This window comes from Pseudonaja textilis, chromosome 2, assembly GCF_049901715.1.
Source record: "Pseudonaja textilis isolate UNSWEBS1 chromosome 2, rPseTex1.2, whole genome shotgun sequence".
NCBI lineage: Eukaryota > Metazoa > Chordata > Lepidosauria > Squamata > Elapidae > Pseudonaja > Pseudonaja textilis.
Genome location: NC_141991.1, coordinates 254,762,522 through 254,780,317, shown reverse-complemented (window position 1 = coordinate 254,780,317; position 17,796 = coordinate 254,762,522). Strand labels below are relative to the sequence as shown.

Sequence of the window (17,796 nt, the reverse complement as noted above, 5' to 3'; positions counted from 1 at the left end):
CAGTGGTGGCCCACTAAGATTCCAAGTTCCGTCTTGAAATTATTTCTGTTGAGCCAGGCATCTCCTAATCCAGGGGTATCAAACTCAAGGCCTGGGAGCCGGATCTGGCCCGTGAGGGGATTACGTCTGGCCCGTGGGACCGCCCTGAAAATAACAAAGGACTGGCCCGTGGCGCCTCTGCCAGCAAAATCAGAGCTCGCGAGGGCCCTCCCGAGCTCCGGTTTCGCTGGCAGAAGGTTGCAGGAGGCTGTCGCAGCCAAAAATGGAGCTTGGGGCCTGTTTTCGCTGACAGGGCTCGGGCCACCACAGGCGCCCCCAACACAACTGACAACACAAGTGAAATCGAGTTTGACACCCCTGTCTTAGTCTAAGGGGTCCTCAGTGCTCTCTGAGGTTGCTGGTTTTCTTGCAGACGTTTCATTACCCTAATTAGGTAACACCATCAGTACTAGAAGGCTGTTGAGGTCTTTCATGCTCTCTGAGCTTGGTAGTTTTCTTGTAGATGTTTTATTACCCTACTAGGCACTGATGCTGTTACCTAGTTAAGAGTCATGAAATGTCTGCAAGAAAACAAGCTCAGAGAGCACCAAGGACCCCAGAGTCCATTCTTCCCCTTCCTCTTCTTCTTCTCCATAAACTTCACCCCCCCTTCTAGCACTGATGAGGTTACCTAGTTGGGTCATGAAACGTCTGCAAGAAAACCACCAAGCTCAGAGAGCACCGAGGACCCCTCATTTCAACCCCGATCTATAAATATTCTCCTTTATCGGCACCACCTATTTTATCCCTTTGCATTTGGCTTTTCTTGCCTAAGTGTTAAAACGTGGCTTTTCTCACCACTGAATTGCATTTTGTTGTGCAGGGCCCAATGCACCACTCTTTGGAGCGCCAAATTTCTGGATCTGGAGGTTTCATGGATTGGAGACATTGTCTTCATGGCAGAGAAAATACTTTCTATGGAGAATGTTCTGGGTTCAACAGTCCCAGGAAAGATCTCTACCCTTCAGTCACTGGATTGAATGTCTATGGAGATTCTCAATCATCCAAGTCATGGTTGTCTCAAAGGTGCTTTTTTATTTTTCCAAGAGGCAGCTGGACTTTCTGGGGTTTTTTATTGAAGACGTTTCGCTTCTCATCCAAGAAGCTTCTTCAGCTTTGCTCTTCTTCATTCAGAGCTGAAGAAGCTCCTTGGATGAGAAGCGAAACGTCTTCAAAGAAAAAACAAAGTCCAGCTGCCTCTTAAAAAAAAAAAAGCACTTTTTGAGACACTGTATTGAATTTTTGATTGATTGATTGATTGAATACTTTATTGGCCAAGTGTGATTAGACACACAAAGAATTTGTCTCCATTTTTGGGGGGGGTTTCTTATCCTTTTCCTAAGATGTCCTCAAATTGTGGAATTCTAGGCTATTTTGTCTATTTGTTGTGCAAGGCTCCCAATGCAACCCTGCATTCAACTGTTTTAATTTCCACGCATGTTCAGGTAGTTCTCCACTTATCACAGCAATTGGGACCAGAATTTCCATTACTAAGCAAAAGTGGTCATTAAGTGAGTTGCGCCCAATTGTGTCTTTTTTTTTTGTTAAGCTAATCACTGCCATTAAGCAAATTATCATAACTCAAGGCAGTGAACATTTCTAGTAAGTCCTTTATTTTCTCCACAACAACCCTGTGAGGCCGGTTGGGCTGGTTGATTGCTATTGGGTGGATTCACATACACATTTACATTTTATATATAATTTCTGTGTTTGCGTGTGTACTTATATATTTGGGGGTCTTTTAATGGTTTTTGTTGGGTTTTCGGTTATTTTGTTAAAAAAAAAATTTTTTTTTGCTTTTTAACTTTGCACCCCGGTTCAAAGTCACCCAAGAGACTGGAAGCTGTATAAATTTACCAAATGAAACAAATTATGCAACAGGATAACACGCCTCTTAAAACAAAACCAAAGAACAATTTCACACCGTTACTTTCTCCTCAGGGAACCGCCGATCCCGCCTTTTTATTTTGGCCGGAGAGGTCACGTGTTGGTGACGTCACTCGGCTCCTCCCTCCCCCTCTCCCCCTCCCGATTCGCTAGTAAATCGATCATGTTAGGCAGGGCAGCCCCGGAGCGAGAGACTTCCTTCGGAATCCCTCCCACCTCCCGCCTGCCCCTCCCTTTTTTTCCCCTTCATATTCCTATTCCTCCGCCCCTGTCAGGATCACGTGACCGAAGACGCGGAGCCGGGAACCTCCCGAGAAGGCTACTGAGGAGGAGGAGGAGAGAGCGCGCGAGCCGGAGGGGCCCGCTGCGCAAGCGCCGACTCGGGGTGAGGGACGGGCCAAGACGGTCAACGCGCCTCCCCTCCGGCTTGGTCACGTGCCGCGCGCGCGTTGCGGAGGGGAGGAGACGAGCGGGAGGAGGAGGAGGTGGAGGAGGGAAGTCACGTGACTGTGGGGGCGCCGCCGCTGCCGCCGCCAGTGCTGCCGCCGCCGCTTTGTGAGCACGTTGGGCAGGTAACGAGCGCGCGCGTCCTCGGCGTGAGCGGGGAGGGGGAGCTGTCGCGGGGGGGCGGTTGTTCGCGGGCCCGCGCGTGGGCGGCGGAGTGTGTGTGTGTGTGTGGGGGTCGCCCGTTTTCTCTCAGGGCGGTGGGCGAGCGGGGTGGGTGGATGGGGTGGGGGGCTTCAGAAGCGCCTCAGCGGCCCCCCTTTCTTTCCTCCCCTCAGAATGGCGTCCTCTCGCGGGGAGGAGGAGGAGGAGGAGGAGGCGGGCCCGCGACCCCCTGAGGGAGACTTTTAGGGACACCCGCCCCTCTTCGTGAGGGGAAGGGGAAGGAAGGGGGTGTGGGGGTGGGTGGGCTCCCGAACTTTCCCTCACGCGCGGACTACACGCCCCATGCTCCCCAGCGCTGAGCCGGTATGGGGCCTAGAAAGGGGGCTTTGCCGGGGGCTGCCCGGTTAAAACCCCCCTCTTTATAAAAGAAGAGGCAGAATAAGTGAAATTTTCGGTGGGGAGAGCAATTTTCCACTGTATTTCCCCCCGTTTTCCCGGGGTCACTTTTTACTTTTATTTATTTATTACCCCATTTCTATTCTCTGCCCCCCCTTTTCAGGGTCACTTTTTACCTTTATTTATTATCCCATTTCTATATGCAGCCCTTATTCTCTGCTCCCCTTTTCGGGGCCACTTTTTACTTTTATTTATTAATATATTACCCCATTTCTATTCTCTGCCCTCCCCCTTTTCTGGGTCACTTTTTACTTTTATTTATTAATTTATTTATTATCCCATTTCTATGTGCATCCCTATTCTCTGCTCCCCTTTTCGGGGTCACTTTTTACTTTTATTTATTAATTTATTTATTATCCCATTTCTATGTGCAGCCCTATTCTCTGCTCCCCTTTTCGGGGTCACTTTTTACTTTTATTTATTAATTTATTTATTATCCCATTTCTATATGCAGCCCTATTCTCTGCTCCCCTTTTCGGGGTCACTTTTTACTTTTATTTATTAATTTATTTATTATCCCATTTCTATGTGCAGCCCTATTCTCTGCTCCCTTTTGCACTTTTACTTTTATTTATTAATTTATTACTCCATTTCTATTCTCTGCCCTCCCCTTTTCTGGGTCACTTTTTACTTTTATTTATTAATTTATTTATTATCCCATTTCTATGTGCAGCCCTATTCTCTGCTCCCCTTTTCGGGGTCACTTTTTACTTTTATTTATTAATTTATTACTCCATTTCTATTCTCTGCCCTCCCCCTTTTCTGGGTCACTTTTTACTTTTATTTATTAATTTATTTATTATCCCATTTCTATATGCAGCCCTATTCTCTGCTCCCCTTTTCGGGGTCACTTTTTACTTTTATTTATTAATTTATTACCCCATTTATATTCTCTGCCCCCCCTTTCAGGATCACTTTTTTTAACATTTATTTATTATCCCATTTCTATATGCAGCCCTATTCTCTCCCCCGCCCCCTTTTCAGGGTCACTTATTTATTTATTATCCTATGCAGCCCTATTCTGTCCCCCCCTCTTTTTGAAATCACTTTTTACTGTTATTTATTTATTTATTTATCCTATTTCTATTTGCAGCACTATTCTCTGCCCCTCCCTTCTTGAGATCACTTTCTACTTTTATTTATTATTAATTTATTATTCCATTTCTGTACGCAGCCTCATTCTCTCCCACCCTTTCTTGAGATCACTTTTTACTTTTATTAATTATTAATTTATTACTTCATTTCACCCCCTATTCTCCCCTTCCCTTTTGAGATCACTTTTTTTACTTTTATTTATTAATTTATTATTCCGTTTCTATATACAACCCAGTTCTCTGCCCCTCATCGCTTTCTACATGTATCATTATTTATTATTCCATTTCTGTGCCACCCTATTCTCTCCCCACTCCTTTTGAGATCACTTTTATTTATTATTTATTATTCCGTGCCTATGCAGCTCTATTCTCTCCCCTCCCTCCCCGCTTCGAGGTCACTTTCCACTTATATTTAATGCTTATTTATGATTCCATATCTTGCAGTCTATTTGAGGGGACGAGAAGTTTATACGGGGTGCCCCACCCTTGCCTGGCTGCCCTGGCATTTGTCATGGAAAATCCGAAAATGTGCCCCCTCCCAGCTTCCCCTTCTCTGAGCCCAGTTTTATTTTGGGAGGATAGCTATCCCTTCCCAGGGTGGGTGACTTGGCCGCCCTTGGCTCCCTTCCCGGGACCGACCATCTCCCCCCTCCGGCTGGGAGAAAGGATCTCCCATGCCCCCATCCCTTTCTGGCACAGCCTGGGGTCTGCATGCGACAGAAGGGCCTCCTGTCCCCTTCTTTGCTTGCTTGCTTCGTGTGGCCCTTCCTGGGTTAGGCTGGTGGGAGAAAGGTTTCAATCTGGCTCTTTTCCAGAGAAGTCCCTGAGTTTGGACTTGTTTACGATATACAGGGAAAGATAGTCCTCGAGTTACGACCACAGTTGAGTCCAAAATTTCTGTAGTTAAGCGAGACATTCGCTCAGGGAGTTTTGCTTTTCTTGCCAGAGTTGTTAAGGGAATCACTGCAGTTGATAAGTTAGTAACTTGGTTGCTAAGTGAATCTGGCTTCCCCATTGAATTTGCTTGTCAAAAGGTTGCAAAAGGGGACCACGTGACCTTCCAAGACACAGCTGCGGTCATAAATATGAACCAGTGGCCAAGCACCTGACTTTTGATCGCATGAACGTGGGGATGCTGGAAAGGTTGTAAAAGTGAAAAACCGTCGTAAGTCATTTTTTTAGTGCTGTTGTAACATTAAATGGTAGTTAAATAAACTGTTGTAAGACTTCTAACAGTTCATTTGGTGATCATTTTTCACACTCAAGACCATTACAGCCCTCCCCCCCATAGTCAGGTGATCTAAATGCAGATACTTGGCAACTGACTCGTATTTATGATGGTTTCAGTGTCCTGGGATCATATGAACCCCTTTTATGTCCTGACAAAGTCAATGGGGAAGCCAAATTCACTCAACCATGTTACTCTCCTAAGAATTGCAGTGATTCACTTAACTGTGGCGTGAGGGGCCATAAAATGAGACAAAATTCACTTAACAAATGTCTCAGTTAGCAACAGAGATTTTGGCCTCAATTGTGGTCCTATGTCAAGGATTACCTAAATATAAAGCCACCCAACTCACAGTTAGGTGACTCCTGGAGACTGACAGAATTTAAATAAACTTACTTTGTGAAGTCTGTTGTTGCTGTTGACTAATGAAACCTTAGTAACAATAGTGACTCATTTCTTTTTGGGGCGGTGAAAGTTAAAAAAACAGTTTTCAGGTGTAACGGCAGGGAGCGCAGGGTGAATCTATTTGGCAGAGTAACATTAGTAACTGTATACAGGTAATCCTCAACTTGCTTGTTTAGTGACCAAAACACTGAAAAAAGGGGCTTATGACTATTTTTCACACCTATGACCATTGCAGCATCCCCATGGTTACATGATCAAAATTGCATGGCTTGGCATCAGGCAAGTATTTATGAGGGTTGCAGTGTCCTAGAGTCACGGGATCCCCTTTTGTAACCTGACAAGCAAAGATTCACTTAACAACTATGTTGCTAACAGTTGCATTGATTCACTTAGCAACTCTGGCAAAAAGATAATTCAATGAGGCAAAGCTAACTTAACAACTGTCCTGCTTAGCAGTGGAAATTTTGGGCTCGGTGGTGGTCATAAATGGAGGATTGCCTGTATGTCCAATCCTGCAGATATTATAGCCCTAGCCTTATCTATTAAGTTGTGTTGAAAGCAAGGATTAGTGTTTTTCCACTTGAGCTACTTTTAAGATTTGTGGATTTCGATTCTTTGAACCCCTTAGCCAGCCATGCATACAAGAGGAGAGATAGATGGAAGAGAGGTGTGAAGGAAAGGGAGAGAAAGGAAGGAAGGAAGGAAGGAAGGAAGGAAGGGTCTGAAGGTTGAAGTCCACAGGTCTTAAAGTTTCCAAGGCTGGGAAACACTGATCTAGAGGGCAACAAAGGGAAAGTGTGTTCCAGGTGTTGAACTGCTGTCCTGGACAGGTGAATTAAAAGTCAAAAAATAGTTCACATGTTGCTTATATCTGAAGTAGATGATTCTGCAAAATTGAAACTAGTATTTCTTGTGGAGTGAATTTCCTGATCGTTAACTGGTCTCCACTTCTAAGTAAGCCTTGGAAACAATTAAGTACGGTAGTTGCTTGGTAGAATTCAAGCTTTTCTCTTAATTTGAGTGAACATTGAAAAAAGAAATTAAAATGAGCAAATGGATTTAGGGGGTAATTTTGGCTGGGGAAGTGGACTTGACTTTTGAAACAATTGTCCCCTTTCACCCAAGAAACAGGCGGTGTAAGGATGAAGGGATCAAGAAAAATGTGCAAGCCTTCTTTAAAATCTGTTATTTGGGTTTTGTTTAGGTCACAACATAGTTCTGAAATTCAACAGATGGAACTTTATTAGGACTGTTGATCTTCTTTGTTGTAGTAATTTAACACATTGGGGCTTTTATGGTAGTACTCATTGGTGAACTTTTAAATTGGATATTAAAATACAGAATAACAGAGTTGGAAGGGACCTTGGAGGTCTTCTAGTCCAACCCCTTGCTCAAGCAGGAGATTCTATACCATTCCAGACAAATGGCTGTTTCACCCTCTTAAAAGCTTCCAGTGATGGAGCAAACACAACTTCTGGGGCCAAGTTGTTCCACACATTAATTGTTTTAACTGTCAGGAAATTTCTTCTTAATTCTATTTTGGGTCTCTCCTTGATCAGTTTCCACCCGTTGCTTCTTGTCCTGCCCTCAGATGCTTTGGAGAATAGCTTGACTCTCCCTTCTTTGTGGCAGCCCCTGAGATATCGGAGCACTGCTATCATGTCTCCCCTAGTCCTTCTTTTCATTAAACCAGACAATACCCAGTTACTGCAACTGTTCTTCATATGTTTTAGCTTCTGGTCCCCTAAACATCTTTGTTGCTCTTCTCTGTACTTTTTCTGGAGTCTCAATATCTTTTATAACATGGCGTCCAAAACTGGATGCCGTATTCCAAGTGTGGCCTTACCAAGGCATTTTAAAGTGGTACTAGCACTTCACGTGGTCTTGATTCTGTCTCTCTGTTGATGACATCTAGGATTGCATTGGCTTTTTTGGCGGCGGCTGCACACTGCTGGCTCATATTTAAGTGGTTGTCCACATTAGGACTTCTAGATCCCTCTTACTTGATGGTAAAGAAAAAAATTGTATGCCTAAATATGTATGTACAGCCTCAAATTATTAATTTAATAAATAATAATAATTTAAGCATGACTTTAATGCACAGGCTTACTTATTTTTTGTTCCCTGTGTGTCTGTATCACTAAAACAATGCCACATTTGCCTCACTGTAGGTACAGCTTAGATTGTTGGACACAATTCTTCTGCCAGTGTATTTGTTTGCTTAGTAAATTTCATTTAATTTTTTGTTCGATTGTGAACAATTCTATTGCTGGATTTGTGACATCTTCAGTATTTCCTCTCCTTTCTGTAATGACAAGATGTGGAGTTGTTTGTGAGAAAAATCAACAACAAAAGAAATGGAGATTGCGAAAGCATTACCGTGCAGCTTTTTCTGGTGTTGACAAAATGCCTTCAGATTGAATTCTGCTTTCTTGAAAACTTTTGTTGAATGCATTAGATTTGCATTCCTTCAAGCTATTATTTTAAAATCATTTGGTAGGGTGAAGAATACAGTTAATCTCAAGTACCCCATTCTTTTTAAAAAGAAACGCACAGAGATTGAAGATTTCTTAAATATTCTAAGCTTTAAAAGTTTGTAAGCTGCAAATTAAGAAATAATCACGGCATAATTAAACACGAAACTTTCCAGCCGTTTCTAAAAACAATTTATCTCTTTTGATAACCTTTCAGCATATAACCCTGAACTAAGTTAGTGTTCCTCAATCTGTATTTATATGGAGTTATATCTTCTGAAACCGAGGTCCTTAATGTTTTAGTAATTCACCCCACCAGCACCAATAACTGTCAAAGGTACTCTCACACAGCAAAAATGGTTAGGATTACTAGACCATTCTGTTGAGGGATGTCCATGGAGCTGGTAGGTTTTTATGGAAAAGATGTAGTCTGCCCTAGGATTGTGTTATGCCAGTAGAAGCTCTGGGCTACTAAGATATTTTTTAGCTTATTCAGTAATCCAGCCCTGGCCAAAATAACTTCACTTTCCATCTTCCCAAAACAAGATGGTATGTGAGCACCTATGCATTACTCTACTATTTTTTTTTTCACTGAGGCTAAACTATTTCTACGCGGAAACATTCCTTCTTTAATACAGGTAACCATAGTTCTCTATTTAAGATCACAGTTCAACCCAAAATTTTGGTTGCTAAGCCAGACAATAGTTAACGGAGTTTTTGCTCCATTTTATGACCTTTCTTGCCCCATGTATTAAGTAAATCACTGCAATTGTTAAATTAGTAACCTGGTAAGTGAATCCAGCTTCCCCATTGACTTTAGAATAACAGAGTTGGAAGGGACCTTGGAGGTCTTCTAGTCCAACCCCCTGCCTAGGCAGGAAACCCTATATCATTTCAGACTTTGCTCATCAGAAGGTCCCAGAAGGAGATCACATGACCCAGGCACACTGCAACTGTCATAAATACATCACAGTTGCCAAGTGCCTTTTATTTGATCGCTTGACCATGGGGGAGGCTGCAATGGTCATAAGTGTGAAAAACGGTCCCTAAGCAAATGGTTGTGAGTCGAGAACTACCTGAATTTCAGTTTGTTTTAGTGGGATTGGAATATATCCACTAAGGGACATTTTGAGGTCAGAAAACTCAAACCTCGGTTTTGTTCACTTCCAATAAAGGTAGTCCTCGACTTACAACCCCAATTGAGCCCAAAATTTATGTTGCTAAGTGTCACATTGGTTAAGTGAGGTTTTTTTTCCCCATTTTACAATTTTTTTCTTGCCGCGTTTGTTGAGTGAATCATTACAGTTGCTAAGTTAGTAACATGGTTGTTAAGTGAATCCGGCTTCCCCATTGATTTTGCTTGTCAGAGGTCGCAAAAGGGGATCACGTGATCCTGGGACATTACAACCGGCCTAAATATGAATCAGTTCTCAAGCATTCAAATGTAAATTATATGACCTTGGGGATGCTGCATTGGTCATAAGTGTGAAAAATGGTTGTAAGTCACTTTTTTTCACTGCCACTGTTACTTCAAATGGTCGTTAAACAAATTGTAAGTTGAGGACTACCTGTACTGTATTGTGCCTTTTTAAAAAGCTCTTTGTTGTGTGAAAGTTTCAGCCAGGGCAATTTCCCACACAATCAAGTAGCAGTGACCCAATTAAAAATGTATTTTAAGGTTAGGGTCAGCTTGATAACTTATTGACATGAATTGGAAAGGAATTCTCTATCACCCAGCGTTCCTCCTGCTTGACTTGCCAACCACCCTGTGGGCCAAGGTTTAAAAACTTCTTCAAAAAAGTAAAGTTAAAACAACTTTAGAAATGATTCTTCTCTTCTTGAGCGTCCAATTTTTTTGAGCCGTGAACATAATTCTGCGTAACCTTGGTTTTTCAGTAATTATTTTCTTGTACTCCCTAGGCATGAACGTAAGCTAGTTTGTGCGTAGCTGTTTTGTGTATGTCTTGGTTGTATCTTCCCTAGTAACGTTTGTGTGGAATAGGAATTCTGCGTAGAGTGTATTTGGGGGGGGTTCGTTTGTGTCACTACTCAAACTAGTATTAAATGAAATGTTTTTTTTAAAAGAAATTCAAGTCCTATTTATTACTATTTCATATTCTAACAGAACAGCCAGATAATCTGATAAAACAGTTAATGTTAGTATTGGTGAAGTTTTTGTAGTATTGAATAAGCTTTGATATCATTCCTTATCCTTGGGGGAAAAAAAATCCTTTTTAAGAATTAAAAAAAGTGTTCCACTGGTCTGTTTAAATATTTATGCTGACTTGCTTTTTACCTTATGCTTTGTATGCAATTTTATTCTGCTTGGAAATACAAATAGGAGATGGCTGTAACTATGGATTTTTATAAATATACGTGTGATGGAATGAAGGGAAATACTCCTAGCTATTTAAATAATTAGGAGTAAGATTACCATATTGCATAATATTGTTCTCTCTCAAATTTGTCAAATCCTTATAACTATAGTTCCACAATATTGTTTTCCACTAAAAATATTTTAATCTTTACACTATTACAAGGTCATCTAAGGGCAACTAGGTCGTTTTCTACTAAATCTTTCTGTGGTTTATTGATTTTAGAGTCTGTGATTTTCATTTTGGAGCAAATTTATATTTTGAGACATTTCTCATCTTCCTCCTGCTTTCTGAAGGAAAGCTATGTCTCTAAAATCTGATTGTGGCAGGAGTTTATCCCATGGAGCATAAAACATTTGTCCAAAACCAGTTTCTTCCAGACAGATTCCAAAATATTAACCCATCTATAAAGGTAAAATTGGAATTATAAAGATAGATGGTGAACGGCATGTTGCTATATAACTCAGTCATGTCTTTTCATAACTGAGAGACTCAATTATCATAAATTTCTGCTATGGTAGTTAGTGGGAGGGTAAATGCAAACACTGAAGCTCCAGCTGTTGACACTGGAAGTCTGGATCAAAATTGCTATTATCTGAAAGCCCGTCAAAAATTGTGCTTTCAGGGTTTTTTTTTCCTCCAGACCAAAAGCAAAGCTTGCGAAAGGCCCAAGGCCAGCCTTGAACACCGCGTGGCTAGCAAAGGGCACTGTTTAGAAAGAAGGGTACATGAAAAATGGAAAGCATTTTGTGGCCCAGAAGAAACAAGCCCTGAACAATTTGTGTTTCCATTCTTTGGTGAGATCAAAATCCAAAATAGCTTAGGATGTTTTGGCCGTGAGGAACAAGCTTCTTGGGTTGCAGCAAATCTGGATGACTGGGGGCTGGCAGGAAAGGGATACAGATGCTCTCTGCTTCTATGCCACTGTCGACTGAATCGTAGCCTCCCTCGCACTTTTTATTTATTTAGTATATACGACGAGAACATGGCAGAAGAGAAGTAAACACAGTCAATTATAAAGGTTTGCAGGGGTACAGTGTGGTCCCATAACTCAGTTGGTCCCAATTCAGCTGTCCCAGGAATCCCCTCTGGCATTGCTTCAAGCAAATCTTCTAGGGAACACACATCATGGGCGGTCTCACCCAATATGTTTCATAGTTGGCAGATCAGCACCCTTGCCTTTAAAGCAGCCATTTGTCATAAAATCACGGAGTTGGAAACCACATCAGTGACTCAAAACTAGAGGTGGAAGGGACCTTGGAGGTCTTCTAGTCCAACCCCCTGCTCAAGCAGGCAACCCCATTTCAGTCCAGTCTCTTCTTAAAGACCTCCAGTGATAAAGCATCCACAACTTCTGGTGGCAAGCTGTTCCACTGGTTAATTGTCCTCACTGATGTTTCTCCTTAATTCCAGGTTGCTTCTCTCCTTGATTAGTTTCCATCTATCTCTTCTTGTCCTGCCTTTCTGGTGCTTTGAAAAATAGGTTGGAAACCCCGCTCCCCCCTTTCTTTGTGGCTACCCCTCAAATACTGGAATATATCTTACCATGTCACCTCTAGTCCTCCTTTGTATTGGTTACTGAACTTCGATCATGTGACCATGGAAATATTGCAACGGTCGCAAGTGTGGAAAACAGTTGTGAATCACTTTTTTCAGTAGCTGAATGGTCATTAAATGAACTGCTGTAAGTCGAGGGCTACTTGTACAGTCTTACTGATATTGCAGAATATTTGTAGCTCATGATTGAAGTGGGCAGTCCTTGGTCCTCTCTGAGCTTAGTTGTTTTCTTGCAGGCGTTTCATGAACCAACTAGGTGATGTCATCAGTGTTAGAAGGGAGCGGGCTAGATAACTCCAAATATAAGCAATCCAGCCTCTAAGCCAGGGATGTCTAATCTTGGCCATTTTTAAGATCTGTGGACTTCAGCTCCCAGAATTCTCCCACCAGATGGGGAATTTTGGGAGTTGAAGTGCACAACTCTTAAAAGTTGCCAAGGTTGGACATTCCTGGTTTAATCTGATGCCTAAATTGCATAGTCGAGAACAGATTCCACTACAGAGGTAGTTCTGGCCATTTCTTATGCGGGGAGGTGGGCAGAGGGATTTCTTCTTTTTCTGCACTCTTCCTAATAAATTTTCATTCATTCAAGGAATTGACCTTTTTTTCCTCCCCTTTTTCTTCACTCATGGCGGGGGGCAAGCCCAAATTTGTAGTTTTCAAGATCGTAAGTTTGCTTCCTTGTAATTTTGTGCCTATTCCTGCTAATAGAATTCCTCCCCGGTTTATTGGAGCTTTTTATTATGCTGGGAGGGTAGAGGGGTAGATGCGTGCACTGGGTTTTTGAGGCTGCGGCTGGTTAGGAACCGCCTCATGCTTCCCTTTTAAATTCCAAGCCTGTGGATGCGGAAGAGAGAGAGAAACAGGATGCTTTGAACCGGGCCCAAATCTTGGGTCACATCCTTCTTTCGGAGTTGGAGGGGAAAAAAAAGGCCCGATTGTTAGGCACCTTGATATTTCTGGAGAACCTGGCTTGATTCTAGCAGTGCAGACTTCCCTTGAACTTGGACAGGGGCTTGGTAAGGTTATTCTGCACTGAATATTTTGAGAGTCAGCTGTGAGGACAGTCGGCGATTCCTCCCCAGCTCAATATAGGGAGTCCTTGATTTACAACCATTCGTTGAGTGACCGTTCAAAGTTACAACAGCACTGGAAAACATGGCTGACGATTGTTTTTTCACACTTACGACTGTTGCAGCCTCTCCAGAGGCATGGGATCCAAATTTGGATGCTTAGTAACTGGCTCATATTTATGGCGGTTGCCCCATCCCAGGGTCACGTGATTGATCCCCTTTTGGGACCGTCTCACAAGCAAAGTCAATGGGGCAGCCAGATTCGCTTAACAACCATGTTACTAATTTAAAAAACGCAGTGATTCACTTAACTGACGAGAAAGGTCATAAAATGCGGCCAAATTCACTTAACTGTCTCGCTTAGCGTATAACAAATGGGCTTTTTTTTTTGCTATGGGGAGGTACAGATCTCTGTATCCTTATAGATTTTGTATAGTACACTAAGTCCTCGACTTAATGGCCACAATGGAACCCAATTGCTAAGCATGGCAGTGGTTCAGTGAGCTTTGCCTCATTTTATGACCTTTTTTGCCACAGTTGTGAAGTGAATCGTGCAGTTGTTAAATGAATTTGGCTTCCCCCATCGACTTTGCTTGTTGGACACTGGCTGGAATGGTTGAAAATGTGTTCCTGAGAGGCGGCAACCCAGCTGCTAAGTGTCTGAATTTTGATCACATGACCCTGGAGATGGTGCAACGTTTGTAAGTGTGAAAACCGGTCTTAAGTCACTTTTTTCAGTGCCATTGTGACTTTTAGTGACTTTGGTCGCAAAACGAATAGAGTAGACTAGACTAGAATTCTTTATTGACCAAGTCTGATGGGACACACAAGGAATTTGTCTTTGGTACACATCTGCTCTCAGTGTACATAAAAGAAAAAATAAAATACATTCATCAAGAATCATAATGCAAACACTTAGTGATAGTCATAGGTTACTAATAAGCAGTTAAATCATATTAGGAATGCTTGTAAGTCGAGGATAACCTATCCTGGTTCCTCCCAGTGCCTCAGCCCATTAACTGCCCCGGGATCTTATCCTTGCCTGTGCTTTCCATCTGCGTTTTTCCTCTCTCAGTGGTTCATGTGGGGGCCTGGAGTCTGTACTCTACAGGTAGTCCTCAACTTACAGCCACAATTGAGACCAAAACTTTGTTGCTAAGTGAGGAATTCATTGAGTTCTGCCCCCATATTACGGGCTTTCCTTACAGTCACAATTGTTAAGTGAATCACTGCAGCTGTTAAGTTAGTCACACGGTTGTTAAGTGAATCCGGCTTCCCCATTGATTTTGCCTGTCAGAAGGTTGCAAAAGGGAAATCACGTGACACCCCCCCCCCCCCCCCAGACACGACAACCATCATAAATATAAGCCAGTTGCTAAGGGTCCAAATTTTGATCATGTGACCATGGAGATGCTGCAACGGCCATCAGTCACCTTTTTCAGTTCTGTTGTAGCTTCAATCACTAAACCATCTGTTGTAAGTTGAGGACTACCTGTAATGATTCAGCTTGATTTGTGTTTTCGATCAATCCAGCAGGGCAATAAATTTAAGATTATAGTCGAAAGAGTCAGTAGTTTTATTCCTAGAGCTAATAGCCAGGACATAGAAACATGAAAGAAAAATGCTTTAGCTCAAGACTTTCTCTTTGGAACCGCGGTGGTTTCCGTTACGAAATCAGCGCGTTTTGGAGAAGATGCTAGAGTGTTTAGCCAGCATTGTGGCGCAGATTTCTTCCAGCCCAAACTGAGGATTGGGTGGCACCGATGGCATCCAGGGGGGTTGCCTTCTAGGGAACAAAGTTCCCCTCCTCCACTTCACTCATGTTATTAGCAGCTGTCTTGTCTATAATAAACCAACATAGTAAGCAAAAATCTGAAGGAGTTGAAGAGACGGCTTGAACACAGACGAAGGAGGCCGAGTGCCAAATCTGCTCCTAGGTAGGTTAAAAGCTTGTTGAAAGTTTCTTTCCTGCACAAGTTTTATCTTTAAAGGAACACCTTTCAGAGTTTTTCCCAAACATCCCGTCACTATTTATAGTCAAATCAGAAGAAAGATATAGTTGAATGCCCTTTTACTTGCAGTGGCCAGTGATCTTTTGGGATAAGGTTTATGAGGATCTGAATTCCATTGTTAATCCAAACCAGTTGGTGGCAGGCCCAATTCCCAAGGCATTGAAATCAGTTTAGTGCATTCATTTATTAGGCATAAGGTTGTAGACAAAGTCATTTGTCCAACAGCATGTGCTGTTTCCCCTACCCTTTTTAAAATCAAACCTGGTAAATTCTCTGAAATACACGATGATTGGATTTGAGAATCCTTTTGTACTGCTCTTTCAATCAGAATAGAGCAGGAAGGAACCTTGGAGGTCTTCTAGTCCAACCCTTCTCAAGTAGGGGACCCTATGCCATTTCAGACAAGTGTCTATCCACCGATCCAGTCTCTTCTTAAAAGCCTCTGGTGATGGAGCACCTACAACTTCTGGTGGCAAGCTGTTCCACTGGTTAATTGTCCTCCCTGTTAGGAAGTTTCTCCTTAATTCCAGGTTGTTTCTCTCCTTAATTAGTTTCCATCCATTGTTTCTTCTCCTGCCTTCAGCTGCTTTGGAAAATAATTTGACCCCCTCTTCTTTGTGGCAGCCCCTCAAATACTGGAAGACCGCTATCAGGTCACCCCTAATCCTTCTTTGTATTGGTTACTGAAGTATTAATTTTTTTCCAGCCCCTTGTACATTGGTGTTTTCTCCAATAGCAAGCAGCAACTTACTAGGTTTTTAACTTGTTCGTTTATTAAACTATTTCTATCCTCAATTTATCTCTAAAATCTCAAGGCAGCCTTCTAAAATCCATAAAATGGTAAGCCACAGAATAAACAATAAACCAAGCAACTAAAATTAACATTAAAAAAGTAGGGTTTTTTTTCTAAGTGGCTATCTTAAGCCCTGTGTTAGGCCTTCACTGTACTTTATTTCCTACCTTTAGATAAAGGGAATCATCTGGTACATTTTAATAGTTGGGGTCTCTCGGAACTGCAAAAGGGCGGAAACATGCAAGACTCTTGAGGTTGTTCACTCTTGTGTACATTGTGAGCCCATCTTGACTTGAGATCTCTTTCTGTGACAACAGAATGATGTCACAAATTCAGAGCTAGGGGTGAGTTAAAGTCTTACCACAGTAGGCTTGAAAGACGAATAGAAGGAGAAGATAAAAATATTGCTCGTTTTCAGTCTTGCCACTGAAAAAAATGTGGCACGGGGTGGCCAAGGTAAAGTCATTGGATGTGGGAGCCTGTTAAGCAGTTACGTCTAGAGTTTTGAGGTTTTTAAAGGATGCTTTACTGTACAATTTTTATCTGTTGTAGTGGCTGTTGGGATCCTGAATGTGATAAATTATTAAAATTGTAATCTGGGATATTTCAGATTAAGTTTCAGCCCTGTTGCAGGTGGGTTTTAAAAAGTAACAACTAAGTGGTGTTGAGTAATTCTTGAAGCTGGATAGATTTGGATTTACCCCTTCTTATGGTATGACAATGACTGTGTTCACATGATAACCAGAAAGTAGCCAACTAGATATTTAAAATTTCAATTGTCTCTTCCTTTCTTCTACCCCTACCACTTATGGAGTTAGGGTTATTGATTGATGGTTGATAGTTACCTCTGCAAATTTGGGTACCACACACCATAATCATAAGGATATTACACCAATTAATTACATCTGTGGTGGGCAAAAGCTTCTCAGACAAGACATTTTAACACTAGTGGCAGTTTGAAAAGGAATAACCGATTATTTGTGCAATCACAGACAGTGATTCTGATGTGAGAGAATATGTACTGTATTACCCAGCCCAGACCATAGTGTAGCCTCACTTTCAGTGGCTTAAAAGATAATTATCCTCTTTTTGACAGTAAATTATACATTTTAGGAAACATTTCTGAAGTAGCCAGTATTATATTTCTGATACTGTTGAGATACAAGATCAAATGTAGTGGGAAAACTCATTTTACAATGGGGTCTTTAACTTAAAATCCTTTTTTCTTGATTTATAATTAACCATTGTTTTAAGTGTACATGCTCCCAATTCTGCTTAATGATAAATGAAGCAATGTGTGTTTAAAACTTAACATTAACTTGATTTTGTTAATTGGTTTACAAGAATATATTTAGAGCAAGCATTGTAAATTAAAGCTGCTGCCATTGTGCCAGGAAACTGCCCAAGGCTGTTAATAATCGATGCCAGGAATTTCTCATCTGCTAGAAATGAAAATTTACTGTGTTAAATTATGAAAAATGTCAAGATCCTTTCTGTTTTCTGCTTAGCAGATTCTGGTAGCATAGGTAGTTCCCCATTTATAACCATCAATGAATCCCACAATCCTGTGGCTAAGCGAGACATATATTTAGTGAATTTTGCCCCATTTAATGACTTTTCTTGCTACAGCTGTTAAGTGAATCATGGTAGTTGTCAAATTAGTAACACGGTTGTTAAGTGAATCTGGCTTCCCCATGGACGTTACTTGTCAGAAGCCACAGAAAGGGATTCTATGACCCCAGGAAACTGTGACCGTCATAAACATGAGTCAGTTGCCAAGCATCTGAATTTTGA

The 17,796-nt window shown here is 41.8% G+C and overlaps 1 protein-coding gene across 2 annotated transcripts in view; it reads left to right on the top strand.

The window, feature by feature from the left end:
- Positions 1 to 2,353: 2,353 nt before the first annotated feature.
- Positions 2,354 to 17,796, top strand: part of UBAP2 (ubiquitin associated protein 2) — a 132,913-nt gene continuing 117,470 nt past the window's right edge. For both annotated transcript variants that reach the window (XM_087927587.1, XM_087927586.1), the window contains exon 1: positions 2,354 to 2,498. The gene's annotated coding sequence lies outside the window, so the exon portion shown is untranslated. The remainder of the gene's footprint in view (positions 2,499 to 17,796) is intronic.